Below are 23,974 nucleotides of genomic sequence, written 5' to 3'. Positions count from 1 at the left end.
GAGATTTTGTTTGTGCTTTCCCATCACTCTATTATTCTCCCAGTTCTGTGCCAGAGAAAGAACAAGGTCCTCTTTTCTTCATTCAAAACACAAGAGATGGTGCTTCTGTTGCATGAATTGTGTGGCAAACAAAATGTGGACAGTAGCTATTCCTCAAAATCTCCAGGCTTTTTGCTTTCCAAATTCTCCTCCCTTAGAAATCCTGTGGAACCCCTGTCTAACTTGCAGAACAATTTCACTTGGCTGTCCGGGGCTTGGGCATATCCTCCTTTCTGACTCGCCCTCCCTGTGCTTCATCCAGCCCTGGATTGTCTTCTCCAAGCCAAGACTCATGGTCGTCTCTTCTCTTTTCCTCTCCCCATCAGAACTCGTACGGAGATGTTTTTGGCCCTCACTTACTTAAATTATTCTGCTTACTTTAAATTGCAGAAGCTGCTTGCCTGGTGTGATTTGATCTTCATGAAAACTTCATTTCACACTTTGTACACGTTCAATGTCTCTTCGAACACGGGGATAGCAAGAAGTGCTCTGGTTTCCCAGTGGGCACTGGGTGGTTAATCCATTCCTTAGGTTGTAACATCTTGGAGAGGCTGTATCATACGAATCCTAGACCATGCTATTAATAGACACCCCAGCTGATACTTTCCCACAAAACAGGAATGACAATTCCATGACAAAGGGGCTTGTCAATGGTTTAGCCACACAGGTGAGAGGCAGTTCCGGAACTTCCCATTAGAGAAGCACGGGCAAGGCTGGCCCTTGGATGGGAGGCAAGCCCTGAAGCACGGCTAGAGACTGCTCAGACCTTTGCTTGCAGGTTACAGAAGAAATGAGATCCTTCGGGAAGATCTGAGTAGGGAGATCCTTGGGTGCATTTCACCAATACAGGGAAAGCGGAGAACATTTCCACTCTTACAAAGAAGGAATTTAAGTGGTTCCTGAAACGAAAATCAATGTTTTACATAAATTCAGACTTGGAGGCTGCAGGGATTTTTTTTTATCTGATTTCTGCTTTCCTTCAAATGATGTTCTCAGAACATTTTCTGAAATCTCTGAGGTAAAAGATAAAGGCAGGCCAGGACCTTTAGCATTTGTTAAAATGTTTTCTGTAATCCATCCTGGTTTATTCTACTCCGAAGCAGGCTGCTTTTAATCCTCATATGCAGCCCATTGTGACCCTTCTGCCCACAAAGATAAGAGGAGTGAAGCTTTTACAATAATGTAATATCATATCTGGAAAGGATTCCGCAAATCCTCCTGTACGGTTGGTACAAAAAATCCAATTTATCAGAAGCTTTGCGCAGAGAGAGAGAGAGAGAGAGAGAGAGAGGGAGGGAGGGAGAGAGAGAAACCTGTACCTGCAATCTACAAAACTCCTGTTGGACAGAGATCGGGACAGAGACATAAACCTAGACTCCTGAAAGGCACGTCATTTCAGAATGCATGCTTTAATTCTGCAGTGTGTAAATGGACACTGAGTTGTTATTAAAGAGCCCTGATGGTGTGGTGGGTTACGTGTTGGCTGCCAAATTCCAGACTCGCGATTCGAAGCATCAACTGCCCCTCGGAACAAAGATGAGGCCATCTGCTCCATTAGAAATGTGCAGTCTCAGAAACCCCAGGGAAGGGCGGCGATGAGTCCGAAGCAGTTCGATAGCGATAGGTGGGATAAGTGCCTAAATGAGTGTTAAAAGCTGTTTGTTCGAATGTCAGGACTATCTAAATATGAAGCTTTCTTCTCTTACCTTACACATCTCCCAGGTTTGGTTTGGTTTCTGACAGAAATGCCTCGCTTTGATAAACCCAATTTTGCTTTCTCTCTGGCCTACAGATACTTTGTCATAATTTCAGAGTAAATTTCAATTTTTTACTGATTTTAAGCTTACTGATTTATGATGATGGTATTATCTAAATTGAATGGAGAATTACACAAACAACAAAAAAAACCGTCTAATGGCTTGCCAATGGCAGCGGTACAGATAAAAGCAGTTTGCCTCTCTGGGCAGATTTTGACCAACATTATCACAATGATCTAACCCTAAAATGCAAATGGCCTGCTTCTCCTAACGCAGACACCCCACTAGCTGCTCAGGCTCTTAATCTCTCTTCTTATTACCTACATGTGTACCCTGCTCTTAGTTGGCTTTGAGGTGATACAGTGCCAGCTTCCAGAAACAAGGAGCCACGCAGGAGCACTGAGCACACAGGGTCAAGAGAATTCTGGCAAGGTGAAGGCCACGTTGGCAGGTGAGCCATGCTGCCTGTGCTTGCTGTAGAGTTGTGTGTAAACAAAGAAACTCCTTAGATCGAATCCACTCTTGTCTTTGTAGAACTTACTGCTTATGCGTTCTCTGGGGAACTCTTCCACTAAACCAAATATTGTTCGGTAATATCATGTAATCCCAATATTCTTGTTTTATGCCTGGGTCAGTATTTGTTAGATTGCCTTCATGTGGCTTTGCTGTATTCACAGACTTCATCGTCAGCCCTTCCTGATCCCACCGTGCTCTCTACATACAATCACTTAACAGTCTGCAAATGCACTAACTTTATCGCTGATTCTCCATCTGCCTTCCCCGGCCATTTCTTCCTTTACCCATTTCCCGACTTCAAAGCCACCTGCCCTCACATTCCATCTCAGACTGTAGTTATTATTGTGTGTAGCATATTTCCCAGACTAGGCAATCACCTCACAGACCACATCTAAGTCGGCCTCACTTTGTATATACTTATATAACAGGCTCGTCTCGATAATTATGGCTGAATTTAAATTAATTCTCTACTGCATTTAAGTTAATTCTCTCATTATCTTACAAGCCTTTTCTGACATGGGTTCAAGAAAATGGAGGTACAGCACAAAATTTGCATGCTGTATGCAGCATACAAGACAGACCTTACCCGGGGGCTTCCCAAATGTGTGGGAAAATAAAATTTTTAAATGGCAAAATTTTCCATGAATTTTTCGATACTCCCTCATAAATTTATTTCTGAATCAGCCTCATTTCTAGAAATTAACTCTGCCACTCACTCCTAACTACCTGCTCAACCCATATATAAGTTCAAGCATGTTGTGTAAATAATAATATACCATACTATGTAACAAGAGTGAATTATGTGACCTTATATCAATCACTTCACCTCTCTAAAGTATTACTGTTTATTCTGGTGACTAATTATGCTCAATTACTGCTAACTTTCCTTTTTTAACTTACATCTCCCCAAACAAACTAATATCATCTCAAGCTTTTGTGCCTTTGCCTATCCTCCTCCTTTTGGAAGGCTCCTAGATCCTGATTGCTTCTCTCCTAAATCCTACCTCAGCCTAATGACTCTCCAAGGTGCATCTCTAATCTCCCTCCTTAGCCCCAGATGCTGATCTAACTGCTCAGTCAAGTGGGCTATCACTTTAGTCAACACACCCAGCATGGCTGTCCCCTTGCACCTCGACATTTGTTACTAAATCAGTAATGTGCCAAATGGTAGCTTTTTCACTATTGTCATAGATGGGAACTATCAGATAATGAGACTTGATAAGTGAAGAGGAGTATTACCACGAATGAGGTGGCGGATAATTTAAATTCATTATCTCCCATTCAGATTTTTTTTTTAATTTGGGCTCTTATCAAACATTTTCCACTTAGTTATCTCAGTCGCCTCAAATGCAGCCTGTCCCAAACTGAACTCTTGTATTTGATGCTACCGTAATCTGCTCCCTCTCCAATACTCCTTTCCTCAAGTAAGAGCATCTCATTCCACCCGGACTCAAACTATGTACGCCAACCTTGACGATTTTCTATCTCTCTCTCACAACCTAGGTTCCATTGAGGCACTGTAATTTTTCTGCCTATAAATCAGGGGTGAGAAATCTTTTCTTCTGCCAGGGCCACTGGATATTAATAACACCATCTGAGGGCCATACAACATTATCAGCTTATAAACTCGTTTGCTGTGTTGGGTCAAATTTAATGAGCTCACCGCTCATGCGATGGCTGTCAGAGCCATAGTGGCGGGCTGCTCACTGCAAGGCATCGCTGCAAGACCACCAGCTGCTCTTTTCTCCCTTGAAGATGTCCAGCCTCGAAGCCCGCAGGACAATTCCACCACGACTGGCTCACAGGGCCGCTATGAATCCAAAGCCATTCAATGGCGATGAGTTTCATGTGTTCGTTTGTTTCTAACGTGATGGCTGAAACTGCTTCTCTGTGATGAGGCGTGTGACGTCAACTGGTATTGATTTCTGGGGCTTTATACAGCCTGGGCCAGATGTTTCTCACCCTTGATCTAAATGATAACTTGAAGTCACATATTTATCTCCGTTTCTATAGCTACGACTAATTCAAGCCAGGCTATACAGCTCTTTCTGACCTACTGCACGCAATCATCCGCTCTGACTCTACTCTCGACTCTGCCCAATGCATTTCAACCCAGAAGCCAGAGTCTGTCCTTGAAACTCCACACCTGATCATCTCTTCCTCAATGTCGTTCTCTCCTCTGTGGATAAAGTCCACAATGCTCAACCCGGTGTATAGTAACATGTAATCTGATTCCTTCCTGTCTCTTGAGCTACATCTCAAATATCCCCAAGAACTTCCAGATCCACATACTCCCCTTACTCAGTGTGAGCCAGTGACACCAAGTGTCTGCATTTTGTTCCACATCAGTGTTCTCAGATTCATTTTCAATGCTTACACAATGCTTAGCACTTAGTAGGTGTTCAAACCCCTACCCCCACCCCTCACTGTCATTGCCATTGTATTAATTCTGACTCATTGAAACCCTATAGGACAGAGTAGAACTGCCCTTGTGGGTTTTGGAGGCTGGAAATCTTTACTGGAGTAGAAAGCCTCAGCTAGTGATTTCAAACTTCTGACACTTGGGGAGAAAAATGGGACTTTCTACTCCTATAAAGTTATAATCTTGGAAAATCACAGGGCAGTTCTACCCGGTCCTGTAGAGTTGCTATGAGATGGCATCGACTGGATGGCCGTGAGAGGGTGGGTGAGGACCTTGAAGTTAGCAGCCCAGTGCATAAGCCACTAAGCCACCAGGGTTCCTAAGTGTTCAATGTATTACATGTATGAACAATGAATGGATCAGAACCTTAGCACCAGGAGAGGCGAACAATCAGTTACAATGCTCTTGCATGCAAGTGATGCAATCAGTACTCCACTACCACAGCCTAAGTAATGAAGAATTGCATTGTATCTTACACCTGGGGACCTACAGCCAGGTCAGCTCAGGATCCATTATTTCCCTTCCTGAATAATATCTTAAGGCCTCTGGGATCTGCATTCTGATCAGGCAATGTCTTTCTCTGCAGACACAAGTGGGCTTGAGCAGTTCCAGGTCTCACAAGTAGATGACAATATCCAGCTAAGAATAAGAGTACTTCCTCCGTGCAATTCCTCTTATTAACAAGCAAATCTTTCCCCAGAACCTTCTTAGGCGACTTAAGTCTCAAAGGCAATGCCCTCTGGCATAGCAAATAAGGCCACCATAATGGACCTCAACGAATTATGATGTATATCGCTTTGGAACTGGGAAGAAGTTTACCTTTCCTAAGCAATCAAAAAGACACAAAGGTTGCTTGATACAATGGATGTGTGGAATGTTTTAAGAGCTGTAAGAGCCCTCAACGAAATGATTTCTTTTTTTCAAAGATACAAAGGGAAAAATAATAGGCGTTGTAAGCAATTAAAATCTGAAAGATAAAGAGAAATAAGGAAGGGGATTAACATGTAAAAGATTGCCACAAAAGATCATCATCATCAAGTTCAGAAATGTCATTGATCCAATCACCCTCCTTCTGTCTACCTAAGATATCAGAGAATTTGGGTGTATTTAAGAAAAGAATTCAGCTTAATTACACAAATGTGTTGGAGTAGTTCAAGCGATATTTATGAGCACATGTCCTGGTTTCTATTCACCCCACTTCAACTAGAACTTTGTTTATTTCTGTTTGGTACATTGAGGATCCACAAAGTATTTCAATTAAGAAGAGGAAGCTAAAAGGAAAAGTTTAAAAATTACTGATCTGGTTTAAGATCAAGCTCCAGAGAGGTTAAATTGTCTGGCTAAGCCACAATTGGACAAACGTCTCGGTAAGACAGGATGCGTGCAGGACATCTAGATCCAAGGCAAAGTAATAATAGCACATTCCAGGGCCAATAACCAACGTGATGATAGCTGGTCATAGTCTGCTTCACTCCAAATTTTTAGGATGACTGATGCCAGGCCTTAGAAGAGAGGTAATGTCTGCTCAGAGGATGTTTTCAGGGGTTGAACTAAGGCAACACTTTCCCTATGACTCCTGGTTCCCCTCTGTTCCTATCCCACCTCCCTCTACTGATGGTGTCCTTTCTAGCTTCCCCTTAAATGTTCAACAGACATCTCTGTCCATACCTGCCTGCCTCAGGTGTTTTCTTTCCTCAGCTTCAACTGCCACTTTGCTTTTGATTCGCTAGTAGACACAAATGTCTCTCTCCAGTACAGACTTATCTTTTGAGTTTCAGCTTACCGTTTCCACTCCTCACTAGCCATCTCCCACCTAACATTCCACAAACACCTCCAGTCACATATCCAGGAGCGCCCTCAGCACCTGTCATCTCCCTCCTGCCTCCCCATCCTTGCTCTTTCTCAGATCTTCTCCACATTAATAAAGCACCCCCCCAGTAAGCACGCAAAGAAGAAAGCTAGCCAGTCATTGTACAGCCCCTCTTTTTGTCACTAACTCCCCCACCAAAAAATTGCCAACTCCTTTCACTTCATGGCCCGCACACCTACCTGGGTCATTTTTGTATAATACGCTATACGAAACCCGTTGGTGGTACATCTGCCCTCTCTAATCCATCATCCATCGTGCAACCACAGTGACAGTTCTAAAACAAACATCCCAAAGTCTTATCCTCCTTAAAAGTTTTTCCCAGGGCTACAGAATAAAGTTCAAACTCCTCAGCGTGCCATCTGCATGTGTCTATCCCTTCCTCTCCAGCCTAATCTCTGAGCCCTTCTGACTCATCTCGAGAGATAATTGGTCCTCCTGATTTAGAGCTCAGGATCTAGCTGCAGGATCTGAAACTAAAATACCTGGGTTTGAATCCTGGCTCTAAGTTACTAAGTAACTTGGGAAAGATACTTAAGTAACTTGGGAAAGATACTTAAGTAACTTGGGAAAGATACTTAAGTAACTTGGGAAAGATATTTAATGTTTCTGTGTCTCTATTCGACACTTTGTAAAATGGAAATAATACTATTGCCTGTAAATTAAGCGAGGCAATAGATGCAAAATTTGTATAAATAATGACTGATAGCAAAACTGGTCATAGCAGTTACCATTCCCTATAAGCCAGGCAAAATGCTTTGAATTCAAGCATCCTTCTTGAATTCCCTCCCCTATTTGCTCAGCCCATGAATATTTCTCTGCATTCAGAAGGCACTTCCAACGAAAGCTTAAAATTACAGAAACGGACTCTTAAGTCTGGGTCTCCTTAACAATAAAGGAGAGATTAAAGATTCATGGAAAACTTGTTTTAGATTGTTGAATCAATATAAAGGGGTTCTTTACTCATTCATTTTAAAAGCATTTATTTGTACATATTGTATACCAGATAGACTTCAGAGGGGACATATTGAACATGTCTGTGAGAAGAGGCAATAGACAAGCTCAATATCATCAGCAAAAACAAGGTCAGGGGCCAACTGTGGGACAGATTGCTCATCTGCAAGTTCGGGTTGAAGCTGAAAACAATTAAAACAAGTCCTCAAGAACCAAAATATGAACTTGAATATATCCCCCAGCTCCCTGAATTTAGAGACCATCTCAAGAATAAATTTGACATATCGAATGATGGTCTAATGATGGAAGACCAGATGAGTGGTGGGATGGCATCAAGCGCACCAAAATATGAAGAAAACAAAAACCACTTAAAAGACAAAAAGAAAGCAACCAAGTTGACGTCAAATGAGACTGAAACTTGCTCTTGAATGAAGACTAGCTGAAGAAGGAAAGAAACGGACCGACAGGTGATCAGAGTGAAACGTGCAGGACCCGGAGCTAGAAACCCTAAAGGGAAGGACATGCTCAGCATATCTCACTGAAGAATTGAAGGAAAATGTTCAAAAACTTAGAAAGAGAGGGAATAACACATTGCTGTCGTAGAATACACTGCACGAGAGCTGTTTTGGGTGCTGACAAACAAAGAGGCCCCTTTGAGTTTGAAGGTGCTCCTCACCCAAACCACGGTCGTGGCAACCAGCACAAAGGCGTGTGTCACAGGACAGTGATAAGCAAAGGTGTCAAAGAATAGATGCCCTTGAATGATGAGTGAAGACTATCGAAAATGCCATGGGCTGCCTGAAAACCAGATAAATCTGTCTTGGAAGAAGTACAACCAAGCATTCTTCAGAAGCAAGGGTGGAGACTTCATCTCCCATCCTTTGGACATGTTTGAAGAGAGGTCAGTCTCTGAAAAGAACATCTTATTTGGTGGAGCAGAGGGTCCATGGTAAAGAAGACACTCATAGAGATGGGTTGACCCAATGACTATTTCGGTGGGTTCAAACGTAACAATTGTGTCTGGCCCGGGACCCAGCATTGCTTCATTCTGCTGTACGTAGGGTCACAATCAATCAGAGATGGTTCAATGGCACCTAACAATAATGCCATCATTGTACTCACTGAATGAAGGACATGGTGGAAAGGGGGAACCGATTACAGGGATCTATATATAACCCCCTCCCTGGGGAATGGACAACAGAAAAGTGGGTGAAGGGAGACATCAGACAATATAAGATATGACAAAATAATAATAAGTTATACATTATCAATGGTTCATGAGGGAGGGGGAGTGGGAAAGGAGGGGAAAATGAGGAACTGATACCAAGGGCTCAAGTAGAAAGCAAATGTTTTGAGAATGATGATGGCAACAAATGTACAAATGTGCCTGACACAATGGATGGATGGATGGAAGGAAGGAAGGAAGGATGGATGGATGGATGGATGGATGGATGGATGGATGGATGGATGGATTGTTGTAAGAGTTACACAAGCCCTCAATAAAATGGTTAAAAAATAAAATGGTTTGGGTGGAAAATGAAAGACATTGACTACAATGGTTATTAATATAAGCATGCACAGACTAGTATCCAGATCAGCACTGTCCAATAGAATGTTCTGGAATAGTGCAAACGTGACTACATTACACACCATGGTCCCCATGAGTCAGATGTGGAAAGGAGCTCTGGGGCACAATGGGTAAGGACTCAGCTGCTACATGGAAGGTTACTGGCTTCAACTTCTTAGCTGCTCCACAGCAGGAGAGTGCAGCAACAAACTTCCATATAAACTCACAGCCTTGCATACTCAAGGAGAGAGACTTCCCTATCCTCCATAATCATTAGGAGTCAGACTCAACAGCAATCGGCACGAAAGGCATATGTGGACTAGACCCACGTGTCTAATATGGAACACTTAACATGTCATGTTGAACTAATCAAACAAACATTTCAATTTTATTCGATTCTAATTCGTTTCGATGTTAATAACGACATGTAACTGTGTGTGCATTAGGGGGCATCGAGTTGGTTCTGTGCCATAGCAACCTTAAGCTCAACAGAAGGAAGGCTGCCCAGTCCTGCGCCAGCCTCACGATGGCTCCCATGCTGGAGCCCATGGTGGCAGCCACTATGTGACCCCATCTCCTTGAGGGCCCTCCTCTTTTTCACTGTCCCTCTCCTTGACCAAGCATGATGTCCTTCTCCAGAGACTGGTCCCTTTTGTCAACACGTCCAAAGTATGTAAAATGAAGTCTCACCATCCTGGACGCTAAGGAGCGCTCTGGCCATACTTCTTCCGAGATAGACCAGTTTGCCCTTTCGGCAGTCCATGGTACGTTCAATATCTGCCATGTTAGACACTATAGCAAACCTTCTTAAACTGTACATGCTAACCTCATGTGGGATTGCCTAGCTGACTGTGGAGGATAACGAAAATTTTGCCAATAGTAACAGGTTTCTAAACACACAGCAACCAGAAATTAATTCAAAATCATATGTATAATGAATCCAGGATGTTTCTGGGCCATGTGGCAACTTTCTCAGGAGAAAGGGGATAAACAGGGGGGAAACTTTAAGAAACCCTGGAAAGCATGACGTAAAGAAATAATTAGCAAGTGAACAGGACTTCAAAAGAGGTGTGTATAAAGAAACATGAAATGCAGCAGAACTGAAGGAGGAATGGGGAAATTTTTCAAATATTTAGCTACAAAGACTAAGTAGGAGCTGGCTTGATGGAGAAGCCTGATCCAGATGGAAAAGCAAACGTTTTTTCCAGCGCAGAGTCTCAAGAAGTGGCCGGAAACTTCTCTGAATGCTTAATGAAGCCCTGACAAGCTGGAGCTCCGTGTCATTGCATGTTTTCATTAAGAAGCATGTCCCCTTGGGTGGTTTTTATTCTCCATGGGACTGAAGAGGCTCCATTTGGAGGGAATGGGGAGGAATGAATAAAGATGTGTGGATAATGCTCTGCATAGTAATGGGAAATATTCTCCTTTGAGAGTGGTAGCTTCATGAATTACAATGTACATGGAAATATTCTTCCATCTTGTGCCTCGATACTGCATACGCTCTCTCTAAGACTTAACACGCCGCGATCCGCCTGCCTGCCTGCAGCTGCAGTGGTGTGGCGCGAGAGCATGAGAAAGGGAGGGACAGAACAGCTAGTCACTCAGCCAAGAGGACAAACACAGGGTCTAGCTGCAGCTCTCCACATGCCTGCAGAGAGCACAGACACGTTAGAACATGGTGATTCCCGGACAACAGTGAGACACGCATTCCAAAACGAGTTTATGAGCAATTCAATGGGCAATAATTGAGATCGGCGGTAAAATCCACACCATGCTACCTAACTGACTCTACATGACGAAACATCCTGATCTGAATCTTGGGTGATTTCGGAGGACTTGGAATTGCACTGCTTCTGAGTATGTTAAACACGTGGTGAGACTGACAATGCTCTGTCAATGGGAAGCCTGCAAGATCTGCATTAATTTCTAGCTCATTAGCAACATTTGCAAACAAAGCAATTTAAAACGTGTTCTGTAAAGTACTTGAAGAAATGCTGTGCTCTTGCTTTCTCTTCTTGTTTGACTAGCCATTCAGTAATACTTGCTCTTCGTGAATGATATGCAGGTAAATAAATTCCAACCCAGCCTTTGTTCATATTGCACACTGCTGTTGCTGCCCCGTGTCATCAAGTTGACTCCCGTGAATGGTGCTCCCACACACACAGTGTAGCACTGTGCCTGGGGTTTGCAAGGATGTGAACATTTACAAGTAGATTATCAGGTCTATCTTTTTTTTTTTTTAAATCACTTTATTAGGGGTTCATACAACTCTTATCACAATCCACACATACATCAATTGTGTTAAGCACATTCATACATTCATTGCCCTCATCATTCTCAAACATTTGCTCTCCACCTAAGCCCCTGGCATCAGATCCTCATTTTCCCCCTCCCTCCCTGCTCCCTCCTCCCTCACGAACCCTTAATAACTTATAAATTACTATTTTGTCGTGTCTTACACTGTCTGACGTCTCCCTTCACCCACTTTTCTGTTGTCCGTCCCCCAGGGGGAAGGTTATATGTAGATCCCTGTAATCCATTCATCATTGGGTCTATCTTACTGGGCACTTCTGCATGGCTTCCCTACCACACTTTGTACTAGCACTACAGAGAGACTCCTACATTACACAGTCAAGCACTACATAGAGACTCCTACATTACACAGGACTGGAATCTAAGTTAATAACAACTTCCTTTATTTACCTCAAAAAATCACTAGTTTAGTAGCCGAGAATAGCATGGACTAATGGAAAAAAATAATTCAGTAAAATTATTTTACAGAGTACATGGGCCATGTCCAATTTTCCTTGGTGGTGAAGCTGGTTACACATTAGGCTATAAAAAACAAGGTCAGCAGTTTGAACCCACCAACTGCTCCTCTGGAGACAGATGAGGCTTTCTGCTCCCATAAAGAGTGTCAGAAGCCCACAGGGCAGTTCTACCCTGTCTTATCGGTTGTTATGAGTCAGAATTGACTCGTTGGCAGAGATTTTGGTTTTGAGTATTCACTGGTGAGACTATCAGGTGTATGATAAACTGTAAATCAAAGGTTAGCAGTTCAACCCCACTAGCTTCAGTGGGAGTAAAATGAGACTATCTGTTCCCAGAAAGATATACAACCTCAGAAACCCCATACAGAGCCTCTCAGTTTCAATGAACTCAATGGCAGTGGTTGAGTTGGGTTGAGTTGCTGGGCTGTAGCATCCTGGTGGTGATTAGGGTAAGTGGTTGACTACCAGTGAAAAGGATGGCGAATTTTGACTTACCAACCACTCTGCAGGAGAAAGATGCTTCCATGAAAATGTCCAACCTTGGAAACCCAATAGGGGCAGTTCCACTTTAGCTTATAAGCCAGAGTGTCATGGCAACAACAAGTGTGGTTTTGGTTTGGTTGAGAGAGTCTGCAAGTTGGTCGTTAGAGTGCCTGACATTTTTTTTTTTGAGTGCCTGACATTTTTAAAGAAGAAGTTTCATGTTCCAACTTTCCAGTTCAACACAGACATAAGGGAACAAGGCCCTACAGAGAAGAGACAGAAGACTCACAACAGCAACCAAAGGGGAGGAAATGACAGAGGCTATTGCTAGCAATAAAATCATTTAAAAAATAGAACCAGAACACTAAGTATTCAAAAGGAGTTGTTACATGGACTCCATGAATAAGATTGTAGATTACTTGTCCTATATCTATTTTTCTTCTTGAAAAGATTTCTGGTGTTTATAGCATATCTGTTTTCTCCCTTTGTCTTATTAGAAGAATGTTGTTATTGTTTGAAGCAGAGAGGTGCCCAACTAAGAAATGGTATTCTCCACCCTCTCTTGCAGCTAGTGGTGGCTAAACCCACGAGGTGCGAGCACTGAGTCACTGCGGTGGATTTCCAAAGCACTCCCTAGAAAAGATTCCCTCGACTGACATATGACATATTTTTCTTCTTTCTAGAATTACGTGTCAGAGCCCTGAGAACTTTGGAACCTGTACTAATGGTTAGGATAGTTTAACAATAAGATTTTTTAAAATCCCAGGTCCCTGATAATAACATATAACCATCCTGCCATTCCTTGATTGCCACTAATCATGATATGAGGCGGGGAATGTAATTAGTTTACCAGTCTATCATTTGGATTTTTCACTGCATGCAGCCAAACTGGAAATGCCTAATTAATCAGGGATCAACTTGTGATACCTGGGAAATGAGAACACCGTGAGGCTAAGCCGTCGGTATCACCATTCCAACTTAACATGCATCTGGCTAAGAGTTCTTCATTAATGCCACTTCTCCCTGAACATTTGCAAGAACTAGACAGAGAAAAGCTGGACAGTTAATGTATTGTGAGGTTTGGGAGGGATTTCAGCTGACGGTAAGGTTGTTACGAAAAATAATTGGTGACCCACACAGTCTCTGCTACCAGAAGCAGAGCTAACAAGATCACCGAACAGACGGGATACATAGCTATTAGCCAGTGCCCTTTGTTTCCACGGCTAGAAAGCCAGTGTTAACTACCAGAAAAGGTTAGGCAAATTTTGATACGAGGGCTTAAAAATATTAGGAAAACTCAGCTACCCCTTCAAATTCTGACTCGCTCTTTCCTTGCGTGGGCTGAATGGACTTGACCTCAGACTCCTGTGGTGGTCTCTAGCAGCTCAGGGTGCATGTCTACCTGGGTTGAAATGGAAGGGGAAATAGCGCCCATCTTTTTTGCAGCCCAGCAATATGATTGCGTCTCACTGGCTATGACTATATCACAGCCCACACTTGAGTGACTCACTGTGACCAGGGGAATGTGCCATTCTCATACTCTGTTGTCTGTGCCGGCACCAACCCTCCCCCCCCCCCTTTGAAATCTCCGAGGCTGAGCAGAGCAGCGTCACCCGTTACCAGTGTCCACCAGCAAGGAGATGTGTGCGGTTGGGTTCTCTAGAGAAACAAAATCAGTGACACTTGGATATGTTGTACAAAGAAAATTACTTATATCCAAAAATGACTTATACAATTGTAGAAATCCATAAGCCATAAGCCTGGTTCAAGCCAGGCTTCTCCTGACACGTAGAAGCTAGCGAATGGGAAGCAACAGGCAGGTGATCGAGAAACCAGACCGGGATGATGCAGCAGAGACAGGCAGGGATCACAGGCTGTTGACGCAGAGGTTCAAAGGAAGCAGAACGAATCCACCGTGGTTAGTCTGCTGACGGCTCCCGCATCAACAGGAGACACAAAGGGAAACTGAGGAATCACATGTAAGATCCAGCTAAATCATCAGCTATGGCAGAAGGCAAAGGATCTAAGAGGCTCCAACTCTCTTTGGTCTCTCCCTTCGATTCCAAAGGTTTCCAGTATCAAGGAGGTGTCCCAAGCCGCAACTTGGCAGGTTTGACTCTGCCCCTCTCCAGGAGTATCCAGTTGACACAATCCCTAACCATCACAGAGAGTAACTATATACAGAGCTTCCCCTTAGCCAATTGCCCGGGGGATCTAATTATCAGAGAAGAGGCATCACTTTGGGAAAATGTGCTGAAGCGAAGTGGTTGCTTCCCTGCTCCTATCCCATATCCGTCCCGAGAAGAGGAAATTTGCAGCTGAATCAGAAGAAAAGAGGATACAGAGAGGATGGAAATAATGCCCCGTGTGCCTTCGGTTGCCCTCAGATGAGAAAGCAGAAAATGATCATTTGCACTCATGGAAAACTGATGATCGGTCTCTGTCCTGTGGGTTTCCCTCATTCAGAAAGACTACATCTCAAACAGAACCGTCTCTGTCGACATACATCAGGAAGATCAAATGTCGAGGAAACAGCTCAATTAGAAAGTGGGTGGGAGAGGGGGCACACAGGCAGTGTAGCTAAGCCCGAGGTGCATTCTTCAGTGTAAGACCTGGGAAAGAGGTTGAGATAAGAAGAGACCTGGGTGCACTAGATATCAGGGATTATAATGTTTCATGTGCCACAGTGACCCATGCAGTCAGTGGCAATGAAATAAGGTCCTACATCAGCATGTCTACCAGACACCGGGAATTGGATTAGGTGAGCACTTCTTGTCAAGCTCAAGAGGATGAAGATGGTTATCAGGTCAACAAGAACAAGAGTAAATTTGAGACACCATACCAATTACAAATAAAGATCTAAGTAGCACAAGGAGAAAAATTTATATTGACAAAGGGAAGAAATGACCTTTTTTTTTCTGTAAAGCAAGTATATAAAGCCAAACCTGCATGTAGTATGACAAAAATTGATAAAGTGCTCATTTCACTCTAACAATAACAAACATTAAATCACTGCATCTCAAAACTCATCATTAATATGTTAGTGTTACAGAACATTTTTATTAGAAATTTATCCAGAAAAAGAATAAATTTCCTTAGGGCAGGTATTTTTGTTTTTTAAAGAGAGTTCACTCTCCTCTTTTTAAAATCATTTTATTGGGGGCTCATACAACTCTTATCTCTATGCATTCATACATCAATTGTGTAAAGCACATCTGTACATTCGTTACCCTCATCATTCTCAAAACATTTGCTCTCCACCTAAACCCCTGGTATCAGCTTCTCATTTCCCCTCCCTCCCCGCTATTGCCTCCCTCATGAACCCTTGATAATTTATAAATTATTTTGTTATATCTTGCCCTGTCTGATGTCTCCCTTCACCCACTTTCCTGTTGTCCATCCCCCAGGGAGGAGGTCACATGTAGATCCTTGTAATCAGTTCCCCCTTTCCAACCCACCTTCCCTCTACTCTCCCAGTATCGCCACTCACACCACTGATCCTGAAGGGATCATCCACCCTGAATTCCCCGCACTTCCAATTCCTATCTTTACCAGTGTACATCCTCTGGTCTAGCCAGATTTGTATGGCAGAATTGGGATCATGATAGTGGGGGAGGGTGGAAGTGTTTAGGAGCTAGAGGAAAGTTGTATGTTTCATCGTTGCTACATCACACCCTGACTGGCTCGTCTCCTCCCTACAACCCTTCTGTAAGGGGATGTCCAGTGACCTACAAATGAGCTTTGGGCCTTGACTCTATACTCCCCCACTCATTCACTATGGTAAGATTCTTGGTTCTGAGGATGCCTGGTACCTGATCCTTTCGACACCTCGTGATCACACAGGCTGGTGTGCTTCTTCCATGTGGGCTTTGTTGCTTCTGAGCTAGATGGCTGCTTGTTTACCTTCGAGCCTTTAAGATCCCAGACACTATCTTTTGATAGCCAGGCACCATCAGCTTTCTTCACCACATTTACTGATGCACCCGCTTTGTCTTCAGCAGTTGCCAATTTAATAGAAGAAAGGATTCTTGCATTGAAGGAATACTTGAGTGGAGGCCCAATGTCCTTCTGCTACCTTAATACTAAACCTATAAATATATGCACATAGATATATTTCCCCATCCTTATATATAAATATATTTGCATATGTACATGCCTTTATTTAGACCTCAATAAATGTCCTTTGCCTCCTAGCTCTTTCCTCTATTTCCTTTGACTTTCCTCTTGTCACACTATCATGCTCAGTCTTCATTGTTAACACCACTACCTTTCCCCCATCTCCCTCTGTCCCATGTCCCCCAGGAACTGATGGACCTGTTGTTTTCTCCTCCAGATTTTTCATCCAGTCTATTTTACTCTCTCCTATTTTTTAAATCCCAACCAGCAACTAACTTGAAGCCGAAGAGCTTTTATTGGGCCTGGGCCTCCACCCTGACATTTGTTCTACTGTGTTCTCAACGTTGCTTCGCTGTTGACTGCTGTGCTACATTCTAACTGCCACCTAGACAACTGTTTACTAAAAAGGATATCTTGTTGGCCTTTCCTTCCACTCAAACACATTCACTTTAAAAGAAAACAGATTTATTACAAGATAGATGACCAGAGCAAAAGATAGGCCTCCTGTGTTCTTAGAAACAGAGAGCAGGCATAAGAAACACTGAAGTGAGGACGGGCCAGAGTGGCGGGATGAGTCTTTCTGAACAGGAATTAAAATATAATTGACGCTGCCTGGTGTCTACTGAGAGAAATTCATATCTCTTCAACAAACCACCTAAAATCAAACCACTTTGAAATTTTCTTTCCTCCATATTTCTGGACATAAGACATTTTTCTAGAGCTGAGCTGGATCTACACTTTCTTATATGATATTTAATTTTTCATCATTTGGTTAAAAAGAGGTGCCTGCATGTAGTAGATATATAATAAAGTTAATTGCTTCTTTGACTAGACATTTATTCATGCCAGGCCTTGAGCAATTGTCAATACTACCTTTTCTCTATCGGGCAAAGTACCAATACCACATGTTCAAATCACTGTCTATTCAAAACCCTATTGGGAATGAGTATGAGAAGCTTGCCTCTGATTTCCTCTGGCCTCTGCCCAGAGGCCTTTCCTTTTGCTTATCCGTGTCTGTATACTCTTACTGTGGAAAATTTTATGATGAGTCCTTCTAGCAAATCATCCAGCTTGAGGGTAGTCTTGCAGACCCCGGTCCCAGGGCCATTTTCAATTGTGAATGGATTCTGAAGTGAATGAGAGGAGCCAGTGACGTTCTTCCTACGTGTAGTTTTTTTTAGTATTCAGAACATCTGGGGATTTTATAAACACCTGTCTCATAAACCAGTCCCTCAAGAGAACAGTCCCTGGAGAAGGGAAGTATTCTGGCAGAGTGGAAGGGCAGCAAAAAAGGAAGGCGCTTCATGAGAGGGATGGACACAGGGGCTGTGCCAATGGGCTCGGGCATAAGAACAATCGTGAGGCTGGTGCGGGACCGGGCAGGGTTTTGTTCGGTTGTGCACAGAGAACGTTATGGGCTGGAGCCAATGTGATGGTGCCTTACAACAACAACAACAACATTTCATGAACTTGGCTTTTACCTGACATCAAATCCTCAAAATGAGCTGAGAGTACCTTAAAAAGATGTGCTTTATACAATTGATGTATGTATATGTATGGATTGTGGTAAGAGTTGTATGAGCCCCTAATAAAATGTTTTAAAAAATGATTAGGGCAAAGAATATACAGATGTGCTTTATACAATTGATGTATGTATATGTATGGATTGTGGTAAGAGTTGTATGATCCCCTAATAAAATGTTTAAAAAAACTCAATAAAAAAATTTAACCTCTATAGATTTAGCAAAAGAAATATGCATGGATATATGGATCTGTGTTCCAGGATACTCATCTAAGTATTTTTATAATAGTAAAAATTAGAGGTATCTTATATGCCAGACAACATAGGAATGTTATAATACATAATTGAATATCCTTACAGAGCAATGCTGTGTCGCTATTTAAAGACACAGTAGATTCCCTCTGGAACACAACCCAAGAAAAATGATTGTATCTAAAAAGAAAGCAAGTAGAATATTGTTTCCTCTCATTTTTATTAAAAAGAAAACAACTACTTCCGTGTGTGGCTCTGTACTAGGTCAGATAGTGTCCTTGCTGGCACCCCAGGGCATCACTTTATCTAGAAATAGATCGTTGTAGATATAAATACTACTACTACATTACCCACTGCCATTGAGTTGATTCCAAGTCATAGCGATCCTATAGAGAGCTGCCGATGGCGTAAATCTTTACTGGAATAAATAGTATCACTTTAAGATTAAACCATACTGAAATAGAGTGGGCCCTTAGTGAACAAGACTGGAGGCTTTCTGACAAGAGAACAGAGTGGACACGGAGGGCAGACACCATGGGGAGGAGGCGGCGGCGGCAGAGCTCGGAAATGCTGGAGGCCCAAGACAGAAGCGGCCTGGGAGGATTCTTCCCTAGGGGTTTCCGCAGGAGCACACTCTGGGTTTCAGAATTCTGGCCTGCATATTTGGAAGCGAATACATTTCTGCTATTATTTTAAGTCACCCAGTTTGGGGTATTTTGTTCTAACTAACACAGTACACCTACTTCTCACGTTTCAACGGGGTTTTCGAGTTTATAACAATATGGTGCGGGAAGCACACGGGCAGTGCCTCCATCTGGGCCACACATGGCGCACAGCAGGCTTGGGCCTCCCCAGTGGTAAACCAGAGTCCCCAGGGTAAAAGGACCACACAAGGGAAGGCAACTATGATTGTAGTCTCCCTTTCATCCACAAGGGTGCAGTATGACAACGGGACAGTGCAAGGTCCAGGATGGGCTGGAGGAAGCCAGGCAAAGAAAGACCTGAAGGTGTGGGACTGGTCTGTGCGAAGCAGGTGGGAAGTGGGTAGAGGGAAGCAAGACTGTGGGCCCAGGGCAGATGGAAGATAAGCAGGGTCCCACCCAGGGCAGGCAGTGGGAGGAGAGACATTTAACCCCTACCGCTACTACTACACTCGAAATCTCACGGGCTCTGCTGCAGTGCAGGGTGGTGGGAAAGCTGACGGGGAAGGGAAGCTGGCTGTGTCACGTGTGTACCGTGCCGCTCTGGGGATGTCAAAGACGGCAGTGAGCGATGGGGAAAGCAGGGACCCATTCTGAAGGACAAGCACAGCACAGTACTGATTACACACAATGACCTGCCTGGTCTCTGGGACCTAACTGTCTGTAAGCAAGGAGTGGATTTTCACATAAAAATTTTTTTAACCTGGATTATTATGCCAGTAGAAGTCCTGGTTGAATAGTGGTTGCACACCAGGCTACAATCTGAAAGATCATCAGTTTGAAACCACCAGCAGCTCCTTGGGAGAAAGATGGCCTTTCTACTCCTGTAAACAGTTACAATATTGAAAATTCATAAGGGGCACTTCTATCCTGTCCTCTAGGGTCGCTCTGGGTCGGCATTGACTCAATAGCAGTGATTTGGGGTTTGGGCACGGGAGGTACCATGAAATGAGAAAGGTTGGGGGTAGTGTTAGTGAAAATTTTACTTCAGTGATAATTAAATATTTTGAAAAGACATTATTTCTGCAGTTTTCACAGATTGCAAAATACCAAACCTTTGACCTTTTTGCCTTCATTTATAAGGCTAAAGTAACTTGGCAGTAGGCAGCAAAATCCCACAGTGCTGGAACTACTGTTACAGATGGCTCCCTTCCTCTCTCGGGGAAAGTCACACTTTAGGTGGGCTCCTGGTTTGCCAGATGGGAATCTACGCCACTTCGTGGGAGAACAGGTAGCTGGCAGACACTATGAGACTCTTTCATAGATGCTTCCTGTATCTTGCCAAAAGGATCTTTAATTGAACAAAAGAAAAGGAGAAGATGCAAATGACTTGAATAAGAAATGAACTAGGCAATGTCACAACAGAATCAAAGGGAAAAATGTTAAGATCATAACAGAATACAATAGGAAGTCCTGGGTAAAATAAGAGAAAAATTGGAACAAAACTAAAACAGAAGGATTAGGTGTACTGGACTGAGAGAGACTGGTGAAACCCCTGAAGCTCTGGTCTTTGGACACCCTTCAAACCATGATTCAAACTTACTCCTGTGAGTCAACTTCTAGCCAAATGATAGGCACGCCTATAAGGTGAAGAAACGCCAACCACGGAGCTAGAACAACCAACCATTTGAGATCAAAAGGGTTGCATTTGCCCGGAGATAAAACTCAAAAGGCAGGAAGAGATTTTTTTAAAAAGGAGGAATTGAAATGGTAAAACATGGAGAAGGTGGGAAGAATGCTGTTCACATGGTAGAGATGCAAGTCAATGCCATGATTCAAAACTGTATGTGAATGCGTGGAGGCAAAATCAATTTGCTCTGTAAACTTTGCCCTGCATCACAATAAAGAGTTCAAACAAATCCCCCCAAAAACCTAAATATTGTGCCTGTGATGGCATATGTGTCAACCTGGTTAGGCTGTGATTCCCAGTGAATTGGCCAAACACTAATCTACTAGCTGTGTCATTATGAAATCTAATATAATGTAATAAAATCACCCTCCACAATATAATCTGATATAATCAATTAGTTCGTGGAAAGAGTTTTCCTAGGGACAGACCTGACAAGTCTGTCAACAGATACTCTCTCCCATAGAGCTCCGTATCTCTTCACTCTTCCCATCATCTGAACTACCTACCTTGAGGCACGAACCTGTAAATATTACCACTTGACCACCTGACCTACAGATTTTGCACTTGTCAGTCCCCACAACTGCACGAGTAAATCTCTTGAAGTAAATTGCTCCTTCTCTTTTTATTTTGTATCCACAAGAGAGAGAGAACTAAGCACAAACCAATCACACTTGTCACCGATTCTGTCTCTCTAGAGAACCTTGGCTCAGACATATACCCTAGCTTCCCTTGGACCCAGAGTCCCTGGGCAGGAATTCCTTCCAGGAGGCCCTCGGCTAAATCGTGTGAGCCTGGAAGTGTTCTCCCCTTTTGAAAATCTACCTGGGTACTAGATGGATGGGTGGTAACCCTTTGGGGATGATAAACAGAACCTATGCCTGTTATATCCCAACTCAACTGTCTGCTTTCATGACCTTGTGTAAGCCTACTGCCACTCTAAATCAATTTGCTTCATGCATCACACAAATCAATAATTCAATCATATAAAAAAGAGGTATACAATCATCACCACAATCCATTTTAGAGCATTTTTTCATTCTTGTACTCACTGTCATTAGCTTCCCAGTTCCCACCACTGTCCCCTGCCTTGTCCCCAAGGAACAATGAATCCAGTTGCCATCGCTAAAGACTGATCTCTCCTGGATTTCCGATGCAGAAAAGTGTGTTTTAAAACTAACAACAGTAACAACGTGAAACAGATGAACCGTTTCTAATGCCCTTTATCCAGTTATCATGGACTCCATTCTGACTCGTGGCAACCACGCGGCTCCAGGGTAGAATTGTACTCCATTGCGTTTTCAATGGCTGACTTTTCAGAATTAGAACATCCCGTTTTTTTTGTAAGGTACCTCAGTCTGGGCTCCAACCTCCAGCCTTTTGGCTGGCAGACAAGTGTGCTAAGCCCCAGCACCACGCTGGGGTTCCCTAACATCCTGTACAGCAGTGTCATGCTGACTGTATTGTCACTGTAACTTAGCTTCACTTTCCTTCACCTAGACCAGTAGTTCTCAACTTGTGGGCCATGACCCCTTTGGGGGTCAGACGACCCTTTCACGGGGGTCGCCCGATTCATAACAGTAGCAAAATGATAGTGATGAAGTAGTAACAAAAATCATTTTATGGTTGGGGGGGGTCACCACAACTTGAGGAATTGTAGTTGAGTCACGGCATTAGGAAGGTTGAGAACCACTGCCCTAGACAGACTCTCTTTCTCTCTACATTAACCACTGCTCCCAACTGGATACCTCTGCCATACTCACCAACAGAATGCGCACCACAATCAAACCAGCTCCCCTGCGTTCATTCTGGCTCTACCACGACTCTCTGTAGCCTCTCCAAGGCTACCAGAGCAGAGAGCCTTATCTTCCTCCAGAGGGTGTTTGAACGGCCAGCCTGGAGGTTAGCAGTCCAATAGAGACTGGGACTGAATGAACGGGGAGGCTTGTTTATAAAGAAGCAGAACACAGAGGTGGGAGAGAGAATCATCTTTCAGTATCTTGGGGAGGTTGTCTCCAGGACCACCCTTCTTCCAACCCCCAGCCCATTGCTTTGGAGTTATTTCCTGCTTACCCCAAAGTGAAATCCTCTGCCATGGAGTCCATTCTGCCTCACAGTGACCCGCCAAGGCAGGGTAGAACCACCGCTGTGGGTTTCCAAGGATGCATCTCTTTCCATGAGCGGGACATCTCCTCTTTCTCCCGAGAGGCTGGTGGGTTTCAATAGCTCACCTTGTAGTTCGTCGCTCAAATATAATCCACCGTTCCACCAGGGTTCCTTTACCCAAACTCTGTCACCCCACACCCTTAAAATGGCATGTTTTGCATAGTGTATGCATAAGCCTTCTATATGCGTGAAATGATCTCTAGGTGACTTATACATGTTTCCTTAAAACTCCCTCTTCAAATTGGAGGCACTGCTTTGACTGCGTATGTGCTTTTTAATCTTTTGAATATTCTCAGTCCCCAGCTGGTTGAGTCGTGAATGTGGAATCTATGAATATAGAAGGTGGATTGTGTGTGTGTGTGTGTGTGTGTGTACCTTCGCATGAAGCATTCCCTTACCTTTTGAAATCCTCGAATGTCAGTGTAGAGAAAGACAGGGCTTTCTACTCCTGTGAAGAGTTAATGATGGTGCACACTCCTAGGCCCAGTCCTACCCAGCCCTAGAAGTGATAGGAGTCGGCGTCAACTCCGTGACACTAAGTGGGAGCTGCAATGTGTGTGTGTGTCTGTGTGTGTGCAATTACCACAATTTTTGAAACACAATGACTTTTAAAAGTTTCATTGCCATGTAGAAATTCATAAACCACACAATTCAATAATTTGCTCATACCAAGAAGACTTGGGTAGCCATCAGTGGTGATTTTAGAGCATTTTCTTCATTCTTGTACTCATTGCTATTAATTCCCCGTTTCCCCCCAATCTCCCCTGCCATACCCTAAAGGAACCTTTAATCCACTTACTGTCTCTATAGGTTTGTCTATCCTGAATTTCATATTCAAAAATATATATTTTTAAAGAAAACAACAAAAAACTAACAACAATAACAAAGTAAAGCAGGCTAAGGAGGAGACAGGGAGAACCGATTGCCATGATCAGCATATAACCCTGCCCCACCCCCAGGTGGATGAGCAAGAAAAACGTGGGTGAAGGGAGACAGCAGATGGTGTAAGATATGAAAATAATAATCACTTACAATATAGGAAGGGTTCATGAGGGAGGCAGGATGGGTGATGGAGAGAGAAAAGAGGAGCTGATACCAAGGGCTTGTGTAGGAAGAAAATGCTTTTAAAACGATGATGGCAATATATGTACAAATGTGCCTGATACAACTGATGTATGGATTGTTATAAGAGCTGTAAAGACCCATAATAAAAT

This window comes from Tenrec ecaudatus, chromosome 14, assembly GCF_050624435.1.
Source record: "Tenrec ecaudatus isolate mTenEca1 chromosome 14, mTenEca1.hap1, whole genome shotgun sequence".
Lineage (NCBI taxonomy): Eukaryota > Metazoa > Chordata > Mammalia > Afrosoricida > Tenrecidae > Tenrec > Tenrec ecaudatus.
The sequence above is the reverse complement of the archived record's forward strand: the minus strand, read 5'-3'. Positions refer to the sequence as shown.